The sequence below is a fragment of the Bactrocera oleae genome, chromosome 2, assembly GCF_042242935.1.
Source record: "Bactrocera oleae isolate idBacOlea1 chromosome 2, idBacOlea1, whole genome shotgun sequence".
NCBI classification, from domain to species: Eukaryota; Metazoa; Arthropoda; class Insecta; order Diptera; family Tephritidae; genus Bactrocera; species Bactrocera oleae.
In genome coordinates, this window is record NC_091536.1 from 70,138,358 (window position 1) to 70,158,302 (window position 19,945).

The 19,945-nt window shown below is 31.7% G+C and overlaps 1 protein-coding gene and 1 long non-coding RNA gene across 3 annotated transcripts in view; one reads left to right on the forward strand and one right to left on the reverse strand.

Moving 5' to 3' along the window:
- Positions 1-19,945, forward strand: part of heca (hdc homolog, cell cycle regulator) — a 197,903-nt gene that overhangs the window by 57,192 nt on the left and 120,766 nt on the right. The gene's annotated exons all lie outside the window — the stretch shown is intronic.
- On the reverse strand, positions 14,007-17,977 carry LOC138855741 (uncharacterized). Its single transcript, XR_011394818.1, has 3 exons — positions 17,276-17,977; positions 17,110-17,216; positions 14,007-17,053 (listed from the first exon to the last, which is right to left on the reverse strand). It is a non-coding gene; the product is annotated as an uncharacterized lncRNA (long non-coding RNA).

A 19,945-nucleotide genomic window follows, 5' to 3' on the forward strand; every position in this document is an offset into this window, starting at 1 on the left:
AGTAATGAATTGAAAAATAAATATTAAAAATTGTTTAGTAAAATAGCTACCATTCTCTTTATTTTTATTTTTTTGATATAATTTTATTTATTTTTATTTTTTTGATATAACGGTACTTTTGAACTATTTTTTTATTATATTAATTTTTTGTCTTAAGCAAACTTAATTATTTGATTAAATTTTTGTTTTTTCTAGTGTTATAACAAGTCTCATAAACAATTTTTATAAAAAAGAATTTTGAAAATTTTTACGTATTTTTCAAATAATGATTTTAATCTCTTATCTATTTTTCCAAACTTTATGAAGGAAAATTAACCTAAAACTTATAAAACTATTCGTAAAGGTTTTTTTAAATTTTGAGTTTTCAACTGAAAAAGTTAAATTTTATGGATTCAACAAAACCCTTTTTAAAAAACATGGTTCTCAAAGTTTCGGAAATGAAATTGGAGTTTTCGAATGCTCTCTCTTTTTTCAATATAAGGTTTAATTTGAGTAAAGTAAGTTTTTTTAAAAAACACTGTTTTTGAAATTTGTAAAAATGAATCTAGAGTTTTCGAATGTTTTCCACCATATTTGAATGCAGAAATATTTTTTATTTTACAAATTTTACTAACCAACGAAATAAAAGGGTGTTGATATATTTGTTGCTATTACCACCAACATATATGCGTTATGCCTTTGCCACTGTCCAGCAGTTTTATGTGTCAGAAATACGTAGCTTGTAACAACCAAGCGAGCTATGTGAAGTGCCGGCGGACGGCAACAACAACTGCCGTTTTAAACTAAACAACAACTGTGAAATTACAAAAACAGAAAAAAAAGAAAACTATAACAAGCTTCTGACAGTGACAACCGTCAGCGTAGAGTGATGATGTTTGACGGGCCTTGTGACGTTTTGATGAGGGTGTGGTCATTCAGACGTTTGGCTCACTTGTTATCTGAGGGTCTCTTGACGCATTGTTAGCGGCAATTGCCATTACTGTTGTTGTTTCGTATTTCTTTTTGTGTGGTAAAAAGTCCAATAGCAAGTTGTTGTGCGTTCAAATAATGCTACATGAGGGCTGTTGTACTAATTATGTTGCCACTACAAGCGTTTACAACAAATTTTATGGTGAAAATTTTCTTTATATTTTACTAGTTTTTGTTTTTATTTCCATGTTTGCATGTGTTAATGAGTTTTAATTGCGTACGCAGTTGAAGCAAAGACCACCACTCACATGGGATTAGGCGGTGCAGGAATTTCGTCCGAGCGGGTAATCCAAAAGTCAAATTGCAGAACTGCTGGTCGGCACTACGCAGGCGCTATTGCGGTCGGCATTCGGCTGGAACCTAAAATTTCCGACAGCTGAGTTGTTTCACGCTAAATAAATTATAATTATTTGTTTTTTTTTTTATAAACAAAACTAGGCTCGCTTGGCTTGTCTATCAAATGGATTTCTAAAATTAATTCTTCGAAACTTCGAAATAAATATGCGCCGCTACATTTTTAATAAAAATTTGCTTGCTGCCCAGCAATTTCGGAAGACTGCGCTCATAGTCTTATCATGTCTGCATGTGTGTTTTTTCGTGTTCTTGTGGCATTTAATGGCTCTTATGCGGGCAGCTATGTTATTTGTTATTATCTAGTGAGCATATTTAATCGGTTTTACGCTGCTTATTCAACATTATTGGTTGTAAAAATGTTTTCCTTTTTAATATGCTGCGTTACATGTTTTATGTAGTGGAAAAAATTGTTGGCTAATCAGCGCCTGCTAATTGCTTCATTACACACACATTTTTGTAAATTATTATAATTTGCATTTTTGTTTTATCTCTTATTAATTTAATTTTCAATGTTTTAATTTTTATATCAGCAATTGGTTGATTACTTCATAACATATTTTTTTTTATAATTTTGATATTTTTTTAGTATATTTTTTCCCGAATTTTCTGGTTAAATAATAATTTTTTTCTTAATTTTTTTATTTAAAGTAAATAAAGTCAAATTACTTTTATAATTTTTAAATATTTTTTTTAGTTCGTTTTTGTAATTTTTGTTTAAATAATACATTTTTACTTAATATAATTTTTTTAAATTAATTTTTTTTTTAATTTAAATCATTTTTTGATTTGTTAATGTATTTATTATTATTTTTTTGATTTAATTATTATGTTTATTAATATTTTTGTCAATTTTATTAATTTTGTTACGTAAAGCAACACTAGTCGCATTTTAATTACTTCATTACATAATTTTTTTTAATTTTTAAGTGATTTTTAGTTTTTAGTTTGCAAGTTTTGTGTAGTTTATAAATTTGTATTATATATTTTTGTTAAGTTTTTTGAACATTGTTTTTATTTTTTTTTTAATTGTATTATACTTTTTTTTGTTGTAATCTCGCTTAATTTGTGTTTTTTTATTTTTAGTTCCTATAAAATACCTAAACAAAATATTTACTTATTTCATAATGTATAATTCAAATATTTTTGATACTTATTTTATTATGTGAGTAATTTAATTTTGTTTGTTATTTCGGAATCAATAAAACAATAAACGAAAAATGTTTTTTATTACTAGTATTTTTTTTTGTTTATTGTTTTTTGAAATTTATTTTTGATTTATTATTTAATTAGCTAAAAGGGTTATTCAATAATTTAAATATTTTATCTGTTGTATAATATTTGTTGTTGTTTGTCATTATTTAATTAAGTAATATATTTTGTTTGTATTGTTTTTTATTGTTATATGTACCTCTTAAATTCGAAAGTAATTGTTTTTAACTATTTAGTTCTTATAAAATTCCTAAAAAAAATCACTTACTTTAAAATGTGTTAATTGAATAATATTAATATTTTTATATTGTAATTAATTGTTTTATTAATTAATATTTTTATTTATTTAATTATTATAATTTTTTCTTTTAGTTTTGCTATTAATTTGTTAAAATGCCTATGAAATAATATAAAGACTTTATATGTTTTATATTTTGTAATATATTTTTCTACATCAAAAATATGCTGTAGTTTTATTATTTAATGTTCTCTATTTCTTGAATTAAAAACCAAAACCTTCAATTTTTCAAAATTGCCATAAGTTTCTTCTTAATTATGCATAATTTATATTAGCATATGTTAAAAATTTGTTTGCCCGCCTTTTAATGGCGCTCATATTATTAAAATATTAACGTTATTAAATTTCAGTACATAACGCCTTTTAATTTCTTGTTTAAGCGTGAAAAACTATTAAGAGTAAATAAAAAGATATCATCACATGCTGGGTGACAACTGACAGCAACGATGTGAAAACCAGTTTGCATGACCAAATTAATTTCCATAAACAAAATTTTTATATATGTACAGGCATACGCTGCTGTGACGAACCAACGGCGGCAGCAGACTTATTGTGTATTGTATAATGTCAACTGATGTATTCAATGATGACTAAATATGGCAAAATGTTGTCAATATATAAACTCGACTGACGCTGTTGTTGTTATTATTGGCTTGCGCTGTCGCATAAAATTTTTGCCTTTGATTATATATTTTTTTTACTACTGTTTAAAACTTTTTTTATTTGATAACATTTTTTATTTTTTTTTGCTTTGCAAAATTTTGAAGTTTTATTACTTTTTTCTTGAATTTGAGTGTTGTAATTGTGGCTAATGCGGCAATATATTTAATTTTTGTGGTTGTTGTAGTTTTTGTGTTGCTTGTAAACTGATGACAATATTACAGCTGGCCAGTAATTACATAATTCTTAATTTTTTGTTTTCTGATTAGGATGTTATTGAAGATGAAAGCCGAATAACGCGCCGGCGCAGCTGCGTAAAGATTTTTTCGGTATTTGTATGTATATATGTATGTGCTTTAAAAACTCGTAAACTAAAATTAATGAACCTCAAAAAACGTTAACGCCTTTAGTTCAAATCTTTATGGCTACCAATTGTTTGAACTTAGTAGTTTTTTTTTTTTGTAATGCTGCTGCAGCTTCGGTATATTTTTGTCGGTATGCTCATTGGACGTTCAGTTGTGCGGTCAACTCGTGTACCCACCTATACTGGAGCAGCTGCACCAATTACCGATTCGTAAGATTCGTAACGCTTTGAGAAGGTTCAAAGTTGATTGGATGCGCAATAAAATTGATATTTATGACTTCACCAGGCGACAGCTACACCGCCCCCGAGTAGAGCGTTGTGCTTTGCTTGTCTTGCAGCTGGTTCGCGGTGAGATACACTTTTTGTTCGAATAAAAACTAATTTCGTTCGAATTAAGTAAAGTAAAATATGTTTGTTCGTTAATAAATTTCTACAGATTGAGTTCGCATGCCGACTTTTTTTTGTAGAGTATATGTACTATATGTATAAAAAAGCGACAATAGTATTGGCAGGGCAATGAAAAATTTAAGCAAAAATGATTTCTGGAAATCATTTGAGTAAAATGTGTTCTCTAATAACAGCCTACAACCCATCTTCGTAGGGCTCTAAATTCATTTGCTATACATTTAAGCCTCACATAATTTCAAATATTGATCGTCTGCATGTAATTCTGATAAAAGCTTTTCGTATTGCATATGTATGTTTATTCAGCTAAAGAAGAGCCAGCCTTCTTAACATCGTATCCCTCAATCATTAAATGCTTCTCATCAACCATACACACTTTTGAATTGACATTAATCAACAAAGCTTCGAAAACAGCTCGCACTTTCCTCTAGTCTGTTAAATTACATTTAAAAAGACGACGGTTCTGTGACACCTATATTGTTATCCAGACAATTTTATTTAAATCAGTATTAATTACAAAAATTAAAAATTCGGCAATTGTTCCTTCCCTGGTTTCCTTGAGTTTTTTTCATTTAATGATCGTTTGTTTCCTTATAAGATCAGGTTGTAAAGCTAAAAATAGTCTGGAGGAAATGTTATAAAAGATCTTAAAAACATTCAAAAATTTCTTAAGTACTGATAAATAATTTTTCATAAATTTTATTGAGCATTTCCCTTTGAAAACTAAAAGGTTTTGCGTTTGCTCTAAGAATTTTTTAAAATAATCAGATCTACGGCAGAAGAATTATCCAAATTTATATCTAAGGTAATCTGTAATGGTATTACACCAACAACTACTTAAATAATATAATTATATGAAAATTTCAAACAAAAAATTGAATGAATTGTAGAAAACAAACGACCATCAATGATATGTGTAGAAGACCAATCGGTCGCTTCCGAATAAACACAATGAATTCAGCGCGCATAACGAGCTTGTTTTCATTGGAAAAATTGTCGGCTACTAGTCGTTAGAATATTTGCCATTCCATAGAATATTTTAAGAATAAATTAGAGTTCTATATTATTTATCGCACTTTATTAATATTTATAAATATTATAATTGAAGCAAAATCGCAAATCTTCAAAAAAAAATCGACTTCTAAAAGAAATCTAAACAAAAAATTTCGATACAATCGCATTCATGTCTAGCAACAACGCTAGCATACGAATACCAGTAGTTTGAATGATCTACAATCACAACAAACAAGGTTATTGCTCATCTCCTCAGCTTCGATTGGAGTTAATTGTAGCGCTGCGCCGCGTTTGCTATAAGCATTTGCAGTTAACGCGTAGATTAATAACTAAATTACACATTTTTACACTGTTGCTGATTTTTAGCTTTGAGTTGCACGTGTGACAGCGGTTAATGCAAACACATACAGCAACAAATTAACATAAAAAATGCATTATGGGAACTCTGTGGCATTTGATTAACAAGCTGTGGTTTCGTCGTCGCTCTATGCCTGAAACAACCGTTGTAATGCTTAAACAGACACATGTGCTCGTACTTAATTGCTTAGGTGCATGTGTGTGTGTGTGTGTGTGTGTGTGCTGCATTTGTATTATCCGTGCATAGACAAGTGCAACGATTATTGAACTTTAGAAACATGTTAGCGGTTTTTTTGGTTTGCTGGCGTTGGAAGCGCCGAGCGGAGCACTAATTACAATTACAAATTACACTAATGACTCATACGATTGCCCAGCTGGGTTAGTCAGCGACGAAAGTGAACGTGATTTTCACACTAATGGAAAAATGAAATTCTGAATATTTTAGCATTTTTATAATGTATTTTAGTATTTGTAAATATTTTATTAGCGAGCATTACTAATTAATTTTTTACTTATATTTTCTTCTTCTTCTTTGCAGGTAAGTTCACCAACCAGTACTAGTTGCTAATTTTCATATAAATAAACATATGTGACTGAGTAAGTGTGAAATTCCCGAAAAGCATTCAATTTTAAATATATTTACTATATTGCTGCAACAACAACAAGTTACACTTTAACGAGCTGATTTTGGCGTTTATTAGTGCCGTTTCACATTGGGACGCAAAAGAGTCTCACACCAGTTTATTGTGGGCGAGGGGACGACGAGGAAAGACGAAGGGACCGTGCCACTCGTGTTCGGGTGGCACGCTTTGTGTTCTTGTTCGTAACAGCTCGCTGCTACCCTTTTCATCATTCCTTTTCACTTTCAAATTCTTTGAATGGTTGCAAGAGCGCTCGGTTTCAGATGAATTCGATCGCAAATTTGAGTTCTGTTATCTATTTTTGTATGTAATATGCAAATACGTATGCATAGAATAATAGAAATATTATGACAAATTGTAAATAAGGAGAAAATTAAGATATAGATTATGGAGTAAAGAAATTATGAATTTTTAATACGGAGTAAAGAAATTATGAGTTTTTAATACTTAAAGATTAGGAAATTGCTATTATAAATTTGGCCTTGAAAATATTAGTTGCGGATATTCAATACATTCTTGTGGATTAGGGAATTCCCGTCTTTAGTATTTTTTTGAAACTATTTAGCGGGTAGGTACTTGTACTATGCATATTGTTCTACCATATTCATGGTAATTCATTGCAAGCAAAATGTGTGACCATCATCTCAACATACAAATGAAATACGCAGCACGCAGTGTTGCGCGGTGTTGCGCAGTCGAACCGCACAAATATTTACGAACATTTTGTGAAAAGGAATGCAGAAAAACTAGACTCGAGTTGCTGGACTCTTTTTGACCGTGTGAATGCCCAGAGCGACACCAAAAGAAAATTTGAAAAACATCAGACTCTTTTGCATCCCTGTCTGAAACGGCACTTACATTGTTTTAAGCGCGCAATTTTTAATTGTAAATAAATATAAAAACTCAACACACAAGAGACTACCACTCGTCTTTACATGTCTGTACTGATTTGAGTCAAACAGAAAATGTTTTGGTAAAGAAAACAAAAATAAAATGAGAAAAAAGTTTACTTCGGTTGCATTGAAGCTAGAATACCCTTAACAAATCAAAAAAAGTTCCATACAAGTACCTGATTTTGATCGGTTAGTCCGATCGGTGGTTTGAAAAATTTGTTCAGAGATTGTACCGTTGTCTTGGACCATAATCTATGTCAAATTTCGTGAAGATGGCTTGTCAAATAAAAATATTTTCCATACAAGCGCTTGATTTTGATCGTTTGGATGCCAGCTATATGCTATAGTGGCCCGATTTGAAACATTTCTGCTGATATTGTGAATATATCGTTGCCTGAAACAATAATCCATGCACAATCTCGTGCACATATCTCGTCAAAAGAAAAAGTTGTTCATGCAAGCACTTGATTCCGTTCGTTCAGTTTGTATGCCAGCTATATGTTATAGTGGTCCGACGAATAAGCAGCTTAAAGAGAAAATGATATGGAAAAATTATCAGATCGATATCACAAAAACTGAGGAACTAGTTTGCGTAAATACAGGCCGACAGACAGACATGCCTAAACCGACTCAGCTCGTCATGTTGATCATTTATATGGTATATATACTTTATATGGTCTTCGAAGTTTACTTCAGGATGCCACAAATTTCTTGGCAAACTTACTGTACCCTGTTGAGGGTATAAAAAGTTAATCGGTGAGTTTTGCTTTCCTGCCATTTATTTAGCTGTAAATATGTACACCAAACAAACAGCTGTCAGTTTGACTAAAGCAATATGGCAACATTGACGAAAATAAAATATATCGCTTATATCATAGATATATACATACATACATATATATCTGCATATGAAACACTTGTTAATTCGCATACAATCAATATTTATGAAGTTTATTGAAAATTTCACAGATTTTCGTCTATTTTTTCGTTTGTTTTAACAAATTCTCAATGTCACAAAGTCAGTGGCAGAATGAAGGCGAGTTAATAAATATATGAAGTACAACGCACACAAGCGCAACAACATATAAGGAACTTAAAAAATATTTATTAAAAAATTAAAAAATTGTATGTGTATTTGCATGTCACACATTGACACAAATTATAAAAAAAGCAACCTTGTGTATGACTCGCCACATATTTTGTTGTGTGTAGAACATGTAAATATTTACACAGAAGAGTCCTTTAAAAACTGGCATACACAGTGTGTTGAAAACAAATAAGAAGTGCTTAGATAAAAGTTATTTATATTCAACAAATAGCAGCGCCAGACGTTGAAAAAATAATTGCAAGGATTTTCAAAGCCACCACACACACACACATACATACTATACATATATGTGACTGCAGTTTACAGCATTCTCGCCGTTTATAAAAAGACAGCAGTGACTTTGATTTGTTCGCAATTAAAAGGAGACTGTAAATACGCTTAATTGCCAGCGGGCAACAATTGCTCACAGCGCACACATACTGTTACATACATACAAAACATTATATCCGTGTGTGGCCATGCAAAGCCCCAGACTAACACTTTGTATGTACTGTCTGGCAATATAGAGGCGCACATGCGGGAATGCAATCGCCACGGGATCAACTGGGGTTAAGCGCAAATAAGTGAGGTGCTCGAAAAGCGCAAATGAAGACGAAAAAGAGAGCAATAAAAATTGCGCTATCGAAAACGAAAGTATGGGTATGTGGCCACTCAAGCGGGAGAGGCCGACAATAGACGGCAACATATGGTCAAGAAGCAAAATGTAATTGCTAATGAGAGAGAGAAGAAACGGCAAAAATACAAATACAAATGCATGTCTGCCGGATAATAGAGCATTTGTAGCTCTCTCTCTCTTTAAAATTAAACATTTTAAGCTTCTATAATTAAAGCATTGAAACAATATAGATTGCAGATAGAATTAGAGAAAATATTTGTATTTGCAGTAGTAACTGCTTCATTGACCCATAATTAAATTAATTTTATATGTTTGTGCATCAGCTGTTCGATTGGAAAATATTTCGAATGTAATTGAAGTCAATAATTCAGTTAGTCAATGATAATGTTAGTTAATCCTCGCATATATTTCATTAAGAAAAAATGTTTAACAACAAATATTAAATTCAAAAGACTTAATTGAGTGAGTTTAATTCTGCAAACACTCTACTGAAATCATAGAAATAGTGTAACGTCTTTTACCATTATATAACTTAAATTGCAGATATTAAATAAGGCAGAAAAATATTTCTAATTTGTCGAAGCATTGCACGCTTAAGGAATTACGAATGTATAACCACTTGCGAGTCAGAAAAAAGTGCTATTGTTGTAAAGAATGATTTTAGTTAATTCATAAATAAAAAATGTACAATAACAGAATTTCATGTATTTTAATAATCAGCGATCAAATTTTAAAAATGTTCCTTTGTTGCCGTAGCCGATCTTCACGAGGACCTCCGCAAAGCGTGTCTAGCGATGCGTTATCTGTAATCCTAATAAGAAATAAAATTATTATTACAAGTACAATACAGTACAGATAATGATTGAAGGGCTAGTGCAATTTTTGATTTTTGACAAACTGGAGGCTTTCCACAAAAGCACTAATTTTCTATAAAAAAAAATTTCACTTCAGAGTGGCTCAAAAGTAGAAATTATTGTCAAAATATTTGCACGATCAACGTCAATTTTCGGAAAATATTTTAAACATGTGTATGTGTATGCAAAAAATTCGATTTTTTGAAATTCACAAGTGGAAGGGGTTATCCCTTAATTGCCTCCCTTGTAAATGCATTAAGCACAACAATTACCGTCGATAATTGAAATAAAGCTGACATTACACTATTTTTATAGAGCTTTTTAATTAATCCGGTTTACTATAATTTAACCAACGACGCAATTAAGAGAGTATCTCGCATATCCAAAATTTGTTAAAAGCAGATTTAAAATAATTTAGCTTGCATAATTGCAAAAAAAATATAAGAAAGAAAATTAAAGAAATACAAATATTTAAATATTTTTTTATGATTATGGCATATGCAATTAATCACATTTACTCTAATCGAACCATGCATTCAATTAAGTGTGTATTAAATAGTTTACTTAGCGCTTAATTGAGCTACAAATTTTGCCAATTCTTAAGCTCAACTTTGCAGTGAATATACAATATAAATATAAGTATGTTACTGCTCTCAATGTGGAGCAGAGTGGTCGCTGAAATAATGGTTTTGTTAATTTTTGGTATTTTGCATTCCCCACATGCGTCGATACTAATACCCCTAATTAATTTAAAACAAATAAACGCAGCGCTGACAAGGAAATTTATTGACGATTAGTTATTTAATTTGCTTGGTCTTGCAAATCAAACGAAATGTTGGGTGGGTACTGGTTTACGAATTTGCATAATTTTAGTTCGCCGTCAGTCACAATGGTTGCCTCGATTTGTGTATATTTCTTTTGTTTTTTTTTCTCGTTTTAATTTTTTGCAGGCAAGCACGTAATCGCAGCTGCAGTGCGCTGAATTATATTTTGGGTATTATTTAATTTTTTTTACTTTGTATTTTTTGTTGTTTTTTCGTTTTTGTTTTATTTTTTTCGTCTTTGTATTTATTTTATAATTTTTTGGTAGCAAATTTTGTGACATTATGAGTGGTGATGGATCGACAACGGTGACGACGTGACATTGACCATTATACCGAAGGACACATAGCTATTTACATATACGTATTTAAATAGCTTATTTAAGTGTTAATTCCTTTTTCGGTACGAAGTGTCAAATGATGAGTAAAACAACTAGAGAAAATAAGAACAACAAGCATTGAAAAGTATTTCCTTGCTGCAGCATAACTATTAGGAAGCCATTGAAATCGGTGCTAGTGGAAAGCATACAAAATATTAGTTTCATAACTTAAATTTTTTCTTCTCTGCTTGACTGCTAATTTTTAATAATTTGACATGCATTGTTTATATTTTCTTTGTTTTGCTACGTATTTTTTTTCTGCTGAGTTCGCTATTATCATGTATTATATATGACTTCCTGTGTATATCAATTAGACAAAAGCAAAAAAAAAAAAAAAATAAAAAAAAAACTTAGAAACATAATAAAAATAATTGAAATTTAAGGCAACAAATTACTACAAAAACAAGTGTTGGTCGACAGCACTGCTTCGAACTCGCTTACAAAGTCTCTCAGAAGATAAAATTAAAATAAAACATGAAAAGAAAAAATAAAAAGAAATTGGAAAAATAATATTAAAAAATGTAATATAAAATTAAAAAAACAAAAATTAAATCCCAAAAAAAAAAAATTAAATCCCAAAAAAAAAAAAAATTAAATTTAAAATAAAAAACAATTGAAATAAAATTTTGCGATTTCTAAGAAGCTCCAAAAAAATTTTTAATGTACTATAAATTTTTACATAAAATTAAAAGAAAATTTTAAATCAAACTTAACATAAAATTAAAAGAAAAGTTTAAATCAAACTTAACATTAAATAAAAAAAAAAAAACATTTAAATACAAAAAATTCAAAAAAATAAAATACACCACAACTAGCAAGCATCATTAGCTGACATATAAAAATGACAACAATAGATATATCAAAAAAAAATTTGAATAAAACGTGCAAAATTCAACGGCAGTCGAACAAACTCTCGTTAACTAGCCGAAATACGCGACAAGAAGCTTCCAAAACAGAATAATAATGAAATAAACTAAAAGCTAAACGCACAGAAGAAACCGAAATATTATATTTACGTACATATACACATATTTATATATATACATACTTCCATATGTATATACCATGCTACCCTCGTTTGCTCATTCACTTTCGAGCGCGACAAGATCTCGCTTTCAATTAGCCTACAACATTGTATATCAAAATATATTCAAATAAGCAAGTCTATGCCATTAATAGTACATATATGTATGTAAGTACATAGTATATACATTTTATGTTTCTGCTAATATTGCGCCATTGTTAGAATACCAAAAAGTCTTCATTCAACTAGCCATTCTAGTCACTCGGTCAGTCAGTCAGCTAGTTGGCGCGCATGTCAGCAATCTGCGCATAAATCATATCAATCTTTGACATGGCGGCGCACATGCGCATTTACTCATAAATATGTACATACACATAAATGTACACATATATTTATGTATTTACTATGTGTGTAGGGTGTACGTGCGCGCTGTGGCATTAATTCGCATTCTCAGTAATATTGCCGAAAACATTTCCTCAATCTATGCGCTAGTAAATTTGAAAAATGTATTGCCATAATTTGACTTACAAGCATACTTAGGTTCTTACATATATACTTACATAATTATACGCTTGCTTGTGCGAGTGCGCTAATGCGTATTCTAAGTGCGTACACTCCCAATTCATTTTGTGTTGACTGACAGGCGCTCCGATGGACGCACTGGCATACTTTTGCAGACATAACGCTGAACAATATTGCTATGGAAAAGCAACCCTGTAGCGATAAGCAAACACCAATGTTCTAAAAAAGCAGATTTTGACGCATTGTGTTTTTACTGGAACTCAGCAGTACGCTTTCTTAGATATAAATAGTTTTATGTAATGGTCGAAAATTAAACAGGATTTTAGTGCTAAGTTGGTACTCATTATGAGGAATTTCGATCTGAACAATATTTTCGGAGATTGCACCATTGCCACCATGACAAATTTCGTGATATAATATATAATATATCGTCAAATGAAAAAGTTTTAATTACAAGCACTTGATTCCGACCATTCAGTTTGTAGGGCATATAGGTATATGTAGTGGTCCGATATCGTTTGTTCCTGCAAATGAGTGGCGTTTAGGTGAGTGCAAAATTACATATCGATATGTCGGAAAGTGGGGGACTAGTTCGTATATATACAGACGGATAGACAGACGGACATGGCTAAATCGTCTTAGCTTAAGTATGTACTTTTTACCTTCTTTCAAAATTTAATGAATTTGAGAAAATCCTTCAAGTTTAAACAAAATTATATTATGGTTATGTACAACCAGGTGTAAATTAAGAAGTATTTCTTTTTATATTTTTAAATTTATTTATATATATATTTTTTTTTTTTTAAATTTATTTTTATTCTTTTTTAAATTTCTTTTTATATTATTTTTTATGCAGTTTATATATTTTTTAACTTATTTTTATATAGTTATTATTTTTCATGTATTTTCATTATTTTTTGCACTTTATTTTAATATCTTTTTTCTTATTTTTAATATCTTTTTATTTCAAATTTCAAACCAGTGGTAACACCTTATACTTTTATGTGCTTGTTTTTACCTACTGTGCTGCCTTTTATTGGCATTTCTTGCGACTTTGAAGTTGTAATGACGTAGTTTGATACACAAATTATTATATTTCAATTATTTTTCTTTATAATAAATTATATGCATAAATGAGTTAATGCTGAGTTGGCGAGTAATATATAACCCAGTGTCAGCAGGGTGTATGATTTATATTTTAATTCAAACTTAAGAGATTTATTGAAAAACATTTTTCAAATTAAATTGACTAGCGCAATTTTCAAGCAACTAATTTCATGATAATAAAAAGAATACGTTTGTAAATATGTCTAAAGTTTGATATTAATTTTGGTAATTATTATTATTTTTTTTTTTTGCTTTATGCTTCAATTGCCGTCCACAAATGGTTATATGTATATAAGAATAAATAATAATAATAAAGCATTCGGTTTCAATCTAAAAATCTTCAGCACAAAGTTTTATTGAATTATTTCTTTATATACATAATAGAATATATGATATATTTATATGTACATATTATATATAAGTCGTGCCATGTATGTTTGCTCTAGGAAAAACATTTATATTTCTTGAGTTCATAGAGAAAATATATAATTAAATTAATTCCGAATTTCTCAATCAATTGCGCAAATAAAATTGCTCACAACCAAGCCCCGAAAAATCGAATTGAAATCTCCACAGTAAAAGGCAATTAATACGAAAGCGGGAGTGTGCATGCAAAAGGCAAAGTTGAAGTTGCCACAAGCGCCGGCAAGCAGCTGGCAGCCAAAATACTTGTGATTTCTCCATTAATGCTGGTGAACGCTTAACAGCAGTACTAATAACATATACAATACATATATGGTATTTTGGTGTATATGTATATATCTATATGCATGTTTGTTTGTTTGCGTGCTGTAGTACATTTTTTATTATCGGAGGTGCCACACCGCATATCTCTACATGTGTGCATGACTTTAATTTATATTTCGGCGCCATTTAACTAATTCACTATAACTTTATGTTGTTGTGTTTGTTTTTGCCTCCAAAATATGCAGGTTTTATGGCTTCATCTTTTTATCGTCTTTAATTTATTTTTTGTTTGGTTTCTTCTCGCAAACTGTTAATCTGCAATTTCGTTCAACTTAAGCACATTACATTCGTCCACCCAGGAATATGCATTTATTAAGCCACACACACACATACATACATATTCATATGTACAATATATATGCTGTTCATGATAATTTTCACTTTCATTTTCGCTACCAATTACCAAAGCACCAAAGTATAAATCAAATGCTACCATCTTTTACGTGCAGCTTCCACCCCAAAGCGAGCGCTGGTAATTGCCAGCACCGATTACCCGGTTGGTGGCAGCCAGGAGCCGCCATGTAACTGCAACAATGCAAATGCTGCCACTGCCACCTTTATAGCTTACGGACTTTAATTGAAAGGAGTGGTCGCCAGATATTTTTGCGCTGCCGGTCGGTTTTTTGGTATTTTGCGATTTGTTTTTTTGTTTTTTTTTTTGATATTAGGTCGTAAAGTGAAAAGTGTGCAGTCGTTGGTGCCACTAAATTTCTGTGGCATAATAAGGCAAAAAAAAAATACAAAAAAAAAACAATGAAAATGAAATTGTAATCGAAAACACCAAGCTAATCTGCGGGCGTTGTTGCCGCTAACAACCTGCGCATTTGTGTCGATCGCATTTGTTGCAAGCGCACTCACCCACACACAGCGTGTAATTTTTCTGTTGGCGCTGGGATCTGTTGGAATTTTGCGGCCGGGAGGCACGTAAAAATGAGAAATTTTTCAAACGAATGGTAATAATCGTGGTTATCTCTGTGCTAGAGTCTTTGATTTGCAGTTGCAAAAGCGGGGCGGATTAATGAATATTGTCCAGAAATTAACACGAAAGCGTGTGTGCAATGCGAAACCAAAATTTTTCACGTAGAGCTTTGCATTTTAGTGCACCGAGACACGCCTCTTTCTTAATTTAATTGATTAATTTCCTTATTGCAAGTATCTAAATTATATTGCTGAAATAATAGTGTGAAGGGTATCTAAATATATATAATTTTATATTTTTCATATCAAGTTTGACTTCGTGCTTATTTTTCTCCACTTTTTGCTGCCAAGCTGTGTTATTTGATATTTTTATCGTGTTTTTTTTTGGTTATTTTTAGTGTTTTTTTCGGCCGGCAATATACTGGTCACTTTTTGTTGTTAGTGTTGCCGTATAATTTAAAATTAATGTAAATATAATTATATTACGACTTTAACTCTAATAGAATAGTAATTTTTAATTGACTTACAAAATTTATAAACATATGTTATAACGTCTACTATAGCATATTAGATAAGTTACCACACCCCTATAGGCGTCTCAGTGTTTTGTTTTGCCAGAAGCTTCGATTTTAATATCTCCGTGATTTGGCTAATGTCCCCTCATCGAAATGTTCGTTCAATATATATATAACTTCCTCCTACCGTTATTGACATCCAATACAGCTGAAGTTGTTTCTTTACCCATTTTGCTCAACATCGACGATGAGACTTTATCTGATTTACCATCACTTTTACTAAACTCTTTGTTGTCTTCTAAATGTTTTCGCGTGATTTTCATGTAATTATTCAATGACCTGGTTTCCATAATGTTCCATAGTCTTACAATGCTTCTCATGCATTTCACGCTTAGATGAACGACTCTTTACGGAAAATATTCCAAAAATTTATGCCGCTGCTTGTTGCCTTAATATGCGGATTCGGTGAGTATTCGCTCACTACCCGTACCGAACCGGGTTTGAACTTCGTTTTCGACTTCCCATAAAGTTAAGGTTAAAAGGGGAACTACCATAATGCTGGGTCTTTCGAGGTATTTTGTGCATTAATATCTAAAAAGAGTGGGTATTAACATTCGATACATAAAAATTTTAAGTGGTCCCATATAATCTACCCAAGCAAAAAGTTCTTGATAGAAACAAAAGTAGTTTTAAGACATATCACCTAGTTAAAGGAAAGAAAGCGGCTGTTGCTTTAGCTCGCAAGTTCTTTCAGACTGACGTTAACCTTAAATAATCAGATTACGGTTAACTACAGCCCCTGAAGTTAAAAAAAAAAAACTAGAAACGTATTTGCGATAAATCGACACTCCATTAAAAAAAATATTATAAACGATTGTTTATTTATTTACTTTCACTTAATCTGGCACCCCCCCAAACTACTCTTATGTTACAACCATATCAGCTTCGCGCACAACTTTTCCAACTGGTTTAAAATATTTATTTATCTCAATCTCCTGGAATTTATGTGCGCATTTATGCAATTTCTCGTATTTCAAACAAGCTCAACGATTTCATTTTCATTTTCGCGCATATATTTTATTCCCGAAGCTTACTAGCGCATTTCGCATGCAACTGCAGCGGCGTGTGTCCTGCTAATCGCAGCAGTTAGCTCGCAGTAGGCACCCGATTGCTGTTGGTTTGGTGGTGCACAGTGGCACGTGGGTGGTACACCGTTTGATTGGTTGCTCGAGTTAATTTGCACGTAAAATGTATAGCACAAGATCATAATCGGCCGTCTAAACGTGAAGCACGTTAAACATAAGTAGATTGGGAAAATATAGCTCACTTTTACCCACTACTTACACCCCTGGTTGGTTGTGGATGAGCGCTTAAGGCGCAACGCTTATTCAGTTTAATCAGTGTGTTCGCTTGCTGTTGTTGCTGTTCTGCTGTTGTTGCCTACAAATTGATTAATGAGTTCGCGATTACTCGGTACAAGCAAAAAGTCAAACGATTACCTAAAATGAAAAACATTTCACAATGTAATCCAATACTCCTGCAATTGCAATTACGCCTGCATTTGTGCGCTAAATCATTTTCACTATTAATCGTGGCGCTGTTGTTGTTGTAGCTACTGGTCGACGGCTATATGAGCTTGTGTGTAAAAAAAGCTAACTTTGTAATTTTTTTTTTAATTTGAAATTTTATTTTTGTTTACTAGTTTTATTATTTTTTATTTCCTCTAGCGTTTTAATTAATAGCTTATATTTAATATCTTGTCTCGTAAGCTGTTCGCTGCCTTACATGGTGCTCCCACCAATACTTATCACAATTAAGCGATCTATTAATGCTGAAGCGATATGTTGCTCTAAAACTTTTCGGTTCTGCGCTTTATAGCTACTGAGTATACATCAAGGTGATCCTTAAAAGTCAATTGAACGATTTTTTTTGTGTCGCTTGTGCAAACTTGTATAAATACTTAAAATAAATAGTGACCACTGCGGTAAATAGATATCTGTCACCAATTTTGTTCAATAGCGTTTATGTCAGTGAGTTTCGATTTGTTTTTAGGCAACAGGAAAAAACTCGAAAATTTCAAAAGTGAAAGATTCAACTATAGTAATATCGATTTGGGTTGTCAGTTATAGATTATATAGACTTTCATCCAGCATTTACGGTTTGAGGCCAGTCTAGAATCCCTAGAAAAGGCTTAATTTTGACAATTTATTAAAATTTGTCTTTTTAAACTGAATTTTCATATTGACATTTCGATACAAAATTGCGGGTACTAGGCCAATTTCAAGAGGTCCACTGCTGTGGTTCTAGGAACAGAAACTATCTAAAACAAAATACAAACGGGTTCTTATTCCATATAACAACTCAACTCATCAATTTTTCATAAAAAAGTGATAACGTATGTTATATTATATTTAAAATATGAAATGGTAGTCTCCGAGTACCATGGTCGCCTGATTGGAAAAAGCCGATTAAAAAAAAAAAACAAGACACTTAAGCGGATTGGCAGCGATTTTTTTCACTACATTACCAATGTAATGTTTTTAGGACCCTGAAGTGCACTTCAAGCAAAAACAATGTCTTTTTTTTTGTGATAATCCTAGACAGGCGGAATCGCTTAAGTACCACCCTAATATAAACGCATATATCTATGTTCCTATGAATATGTCGTTGCTATGGCTTTCGATTGCCACTGTGGCGTACACTCAATTTGTTCCCAATTTGTTTATTAATAGCGACATAAATAAATACAAGAAGAAATACTTGAACCAAGTTTTTGTTGCTAATTGTTTTTGTTGTTTTGCTTAGCTGCATTGCATAACTAATTTGTCTTTTGTATTGTTTACTCATCGCGGTTTAACTTTGTTGTTGTTTTTTCGTGCTTAGCGCGCGATTAATCTCTTCTGTTCGATCTGCTGTGATCTCTCTTGCACTAGTTTCCACACACATATATATAAAAACTTGTATACACATGTATGTTTTTTCCCATGCTTTGACCGCCAATGTTTTCACCTTAATAACTACTAATTAGTTTTGTGTATTTGTATTCAGTTCGTGCCGGCGACGGCGCCACGCTGTTGGTGGCATTTCGGCAAACTTTTTATTGCAACGGTAACAAGTATAACAAACACATTCATACATGTAATAAAAATGCAATTTTTTTTTGCACAAGCATGTGCTAATAAGCTCACTTCAGCGTTGTTCTTTCGCGCCATCACGCGTCTGATTTATTTACACTAGCGCGCCACATTTATTTTTTGGGGTTATTGCACCGTTGTTGCATAGCGCACATTGCAGCGATTTAGTTCTGATTTTTATATTATAGTTTATACCCCGAACAGTAGGGTGGAGCGAAAAAAAATTTTTTTCTTGCTTAGACTGAGGATAAAATTTGTAGAAGAAACGAAAACGTTTTGACAAAAAAACAAAATTCTTTTTAACATAATCTACAAATTTTACCCTCAGGCTAAGCAAAAAAAAAGCAAAATTTTTTTTCGCTCCACCCTACCTACTTGGTATATTAGTTAGTACAAAGTTTGGAAACGCCAGACACCCTATAAAATGCAATACATGATCAGCGTGAAGAGCTATACGCAAAATAATCCCTCAGTTTCAGAGATATCGCACTGTCCATACGTTATATACATATAGCTGTCATACAAACTGAACGATCAAAATTAACTTTTAACATTATTACAATATCTGACCAGATATCTTCACAGCATAGCATAGATTATGTTCTAAGGCAACGCTCAAATATCTGAAGAAATTTTCCAGACCACTATTGCATATAGCTGTCATACAAACTGAACGCTCAAAATCAAGTTCTTGTATGTAAAACTGTTTTATTTGTGAAGGGTATTGTTGCATCAACGTTTGTTCTTGTTTTTTTATATTTTGGTCTTGCTTGAATACACTTTAATTAACTAATTTACTCGCATTTATTAGACGCTTGTTAATTTGCGCTCAGCGACAGCAGCTTGCAACAAAATTTTACCCAACTCATATTGCCAAAGTTGAACTTCGTGCTTTCGTGCTGTTGCAACAAACCACCGCAATGTACCGCAAAGGTTTCTATTCTATGTAGTACATTATTTATTGTTTCATTAGTTTAGCCACAAATAGCAACGTTGTGTTGCATGTGGCAAGTGCAACTATCACAACTGTTACGC